The 4,071-nt window shown below is 53.3% G+C and overlaps 1 non-coding gene across 1 annotated transcript; it reads left to right on the top strand.

Annotated features, from left to right (window-relative positions):
- The first annotated feature begins 3,786 nt into the window (after positions 1-3,786).
- TRNAA-AGC (transfer RNA alanine (anticodon AGC)) lies at positions 3,787-3,859 on the top strand. Its single transcript has one exon. It is a non-coding gene; the product is annotated as a tRNA-Ala (tRNA).
- The last annotated feature ends 212 nt before the right edge of the window (positions 3,860-4,071 follow it).

Raw genomic sequence — 4,071 nt, forward strand, 5'->3', positions numbered from 1 at the left:
AAAGCGCAAAATGTCATACGGGCCAGTCAATTAAATGAGCTGAAATGAAGTTGCTGCTCCTGAACTTTAATTTACGCACAGTTGTCTGTATACAGATATGTTGCAGGCAAGTTACATACGTTCCGGAACTCCTGTCGCAGCCTTCGAAAACCAGAGAAATAGCTGCAGGCCCCGCTCAGGCTATCCCGTAAAGACGCTGGCTGAGATTGGCAAATGCGATGTCCTAGAAATGTCCATGCGATGTCCTAGAAAACGTTGCATGTCATAAACTTTTGGCAGTGGTGCGTGCTTAATTGCCGTGGATGTTTCAAGCTTGGGCTGCGCCTCAGGATGAGTTTGACGTGACGTGAGTGCGATGGGTTTGAACATGCTCAAGTACCGCCACGGACGAGTGGAGGTCTCCACGATAGCGTGCTCACGGGCTCTCATCGTGGATCAATAGACTTCACACTGAATTTTCGCGGCGGCATGATTGTGATCATGGTACGGTAGCTGTTTCTTTTGTTATCCCCAGCATACTTTTCGTCACATCACGTCTTTGGGTCACTTTAGAGGCAGTAGTCCGCCAGCGTCAGATATCAGCACGTCTGCGATTATGCGGAATGCCAGAGCGTCATTTAGCATCGTTTGAATAGTAGGAAAACTGAGTCCAATTCTGAAACATGCAGGTTATAGAAAGTACTCGTCAATTCGCGCAACACCCACATGCCATTTCTGATTTTTCTGGCAAACGCCCGTCTCGCTGGTGAAGTGGAAAGAGATTAAGCCTATCGTCCCGATTGCTCGAGTGTGACCATACTGTGAGAGCACAGAACACCGGACTCGTGAGAAAACACACACCTCTTCCAACGGCCAGTGTACACGCGATGGCCACTCCGAAATAGCGAGCGTGCACTGAACAATGCTGCTTCTCATGCAGACCCGGCCAGTGCGCCGTGATCATTCTTACAAGCACCCAGCCCTGGTAGAGATCAGTCCAAGGTAACGGCTGGTAAGCCTTCTGGAACGAGACGCTCCGTGATGAGAAAGCAAGGCGGGGGTGCTCATCTTCTCTAGTTAGTAGAAACTACCGAGCGAGTTAGCAACGATCGAGACCAGGCCCTGTGCAGAACGTGGTTTCGAATTTAGGTTGAAGTGGTCCAGGGCAGGGTATGGTGTGTTTTTGCCTGATCTGGCTCCTCGATTTGTTCTGATTTGTACACGAGTCCCACTTCTGAATACAGTAGAAATGGTTCTGAATTGAGGGGGGGGGGGGGCAGAGCTATTTCTGTCAGTAAGATACTTATTGCAAAAAAACTCGATGCGATTGCACTCTGGGCTAAGTGAAGTCAATCGATGTCAATACTCGCGTAGATAAACAGACCATCCAGTGAGTGAACCGCACGAGCACCATGCTGAGAGGAACCCACCAGCCACTGGAGAGGCGTGCTCCTCCTAGCGGGGGCGCTGTTGGTCAGTATCTTGGTGCTGACCCTGCGGAGGAGCGGCCGGCAGTGGCGGGGCCTCTTGGTGGAGACGCGCCGCAGCCGCAGCCGGCGGCGGCGGCGGCGCCTCACCTCCTGCGGCTCTGCCGCGCCGGCCGGCCCGCCCACCGGATCGTCCACCATCGCAGCCGCCCTGCAGACGACACCACTGCGGTGACGGCGGCCGCTCCAGCAGCGGCGGCGTGCTGTGCCGGTCGGAGCGGTGACGGGGCTGCTTGAGCGGGCAGGTGTTCTTGGTCGCTCAGGGAGGTGCGGCGTCTTCTCCAGCAGATCAGGCGCTCCTGGCCACGAAGGATAGCGACGGCTTCGGCGCGGCTGTGTATTGGCGAGCACACCAGCAAGTAGCGCTAACGGAAGTATGTTCAAGACCGAGCACTGGACTCTTGCAGGCGGCGGGGACCTTCCCGCTGCGGGAGGCGCAGGATAGATTAAACCGAGGCCCAAAATCTGCATGGACAGGAGAGCCGAGGGAGAAGACTAAACAGAATATAGACTGAGGCTATCCAGGAAAGACTAGTGCGGAAAGGCTGGCACTGGGACAAACAGGGGCAGACTGGGGCCCACTGGGGCAGGCTGATGGAGACTGGGGCAGACTGGGGCAGGCTGGGTCAGACCAGGTCAGGATAGGTCAGATCGGTGCAGACTGGAGGCCAGTCACCGCGGAGGGTCGCGCTCACCCCGCACGCCGCCGCAACCCACTGAGACCTGTCTGACAGCGCCGAGACGCCCCCACCTCTGCCGGGTGGCGTGACGGGCACGCGTCACGTTCGTGCTGACGTACGGTCGAGATGAGAGCGGCCCAGTTAACCCGCCAGCTTCGGCTGCTGCAGAAAGTGGCGCGCGCCGGACCGTGAACGGTTGCTGCGGTACATGCACACTACGGGAAACTTGCACTTCTTCTGACGCTACGCTTCGTGGTGACATCTGTCTTACTCCTTACAATTATCAGTGCAGGTCGATCGGCTGCCAAACCGGTTTTGTGACACTGAAACTGACACTGCCACTTGAACAGTTGGCACATTCTAAATCAATCAACTTCTTGCTACGAGCAGACTTCCTTCGGGTCACAAGTTGTAGGGGCGGGAGGACTGTGAAAGGTGATTTGGGAATTTCTTCGCACGCAGGATGGGTTGTCCTCACCTGTGTTGCGACAACCTTGCCCGGAGCAACAATCTGTTTGAAACAGTATTGGCGCGTTTTGCATCAATGTAGCGAAAACATTTCCGACAACCTGGCCCTGCACCCGTGCTAGAAGGCTTTGGAGACTGCGATTATGGTCCTCGCTTTTCAATTGTTTGGGGCTATTTTACCTTTATTGCACGATTTGTTACCGATATTGCAAGTTGATATGACCAGCGTTTTACAGTTCCAATGACTTTTCAAATCAAGCGCAATCGGGTCCACATCAAAACCAATTCTACGACACCTGACGAAATTCCGAGTTACGAACCTGCAAACCTGCGAAGCTGCATGAAATTTGCTGATTTACGCTTCGAACTTTTACATGGTGTAAATTCGTAGGTACGTAGGCTCGCAATTCACTTCATGAAGCTTGACACAGGCCAGATGCCTGCGTGCTGAGTGCCGAAAATTACATCTGACAACTTTCCATGAGCCCGCCGTTGGTGGGAGCATGACAAATCTGTACAAATTTCCGAATAGTGCTCAGCGGAATATGAAAACCTGAATGGTTTTTGCCACAATGTCTTTTGCACCGCAGCCTTTTTGAAATGGACCTCGCAAATGAGACACCCTGCAAATGTCCCGAAATTTGGAATATGTATGTTCAGCAAACCCACTGTGGGAGGGTGAGGACCACAAGCCTATAAGAACAGCTACTAGATCGGTTAGAACCACTTGCCTGTTGCTGAGTTCTGAGCCAACGAAAGATCCAGAAGGAAAACGTAAAGCGCAATATAAAGGGTCCCCTGTGGAGGCAAACGGAACAGAGGACCATGGTATCGTATGTTACTGCACACCCCGCGACCCCGAACGCCATTTGTGTGTATATCCGCGCCTGGTTGTGATAGTACGACAGCCTATGTTGTACATATAATTCATTTTGTATTCAGGACAATTCGGGCTTTTCGCTAATTCGTACTGCGTTGACAATCATAGCAACATATCGTCTAATGGTTGCTGTACCAGATTGGCTTCACGGTATACCCAGAGACCACTACATGATCTTGTCCGTCACGGCTGTTGGGTGAAAGGAGTCGACGGGGCGTGGTCTCGACATTTGGGGGTCAGTATCGGACAAGGCCGGGCTTCGGCGCTCACCTGATCATGTGGTTCGTCACGTGGGGCTGTAGCTCAAGTGGTAGAGCGCTCGCTTAGCATGTGAGAGGTACGGGGATCGATACCCCGCAGCTCCAAGCTCCGGTTTTGGATGACAAGTCACGAGCATGAGGGCATGCGGTAGCCGTCCGCATTAAGGCGGGAACGATTCCGCGTGTGGGTGCTCAGCGCTATTGTGCCAGCTGTTTTGACACCAAAGTTTCAGACGAATCCGAGGATCCTGAGGTGCTCGAAACTGGCTGCACTTGGATTTAGCCTCAAATGATAATCAGGATCACTCTGTGATACC

Source organism: Pollicipes pollicipes, unplaced genomic scaffold, assembly GCF_011947565.3.
Source record: "Pollicipes pollicipes isolate AB1234 unplaced genomic scaffold, Ppol_2.1 Scaffold_7231;HRSCAF=8579_pilon_pilon_pilon, whole genome shotgun sequence".
NCBI classification, from domain to species: domain Eukaryota; kingdom Metazoa; phylum Arthropoda; class Thecostraca; order Pollicipedomorpha; family Pollicipedidae; genus Pollicipes; species Pollicipes pollicipes.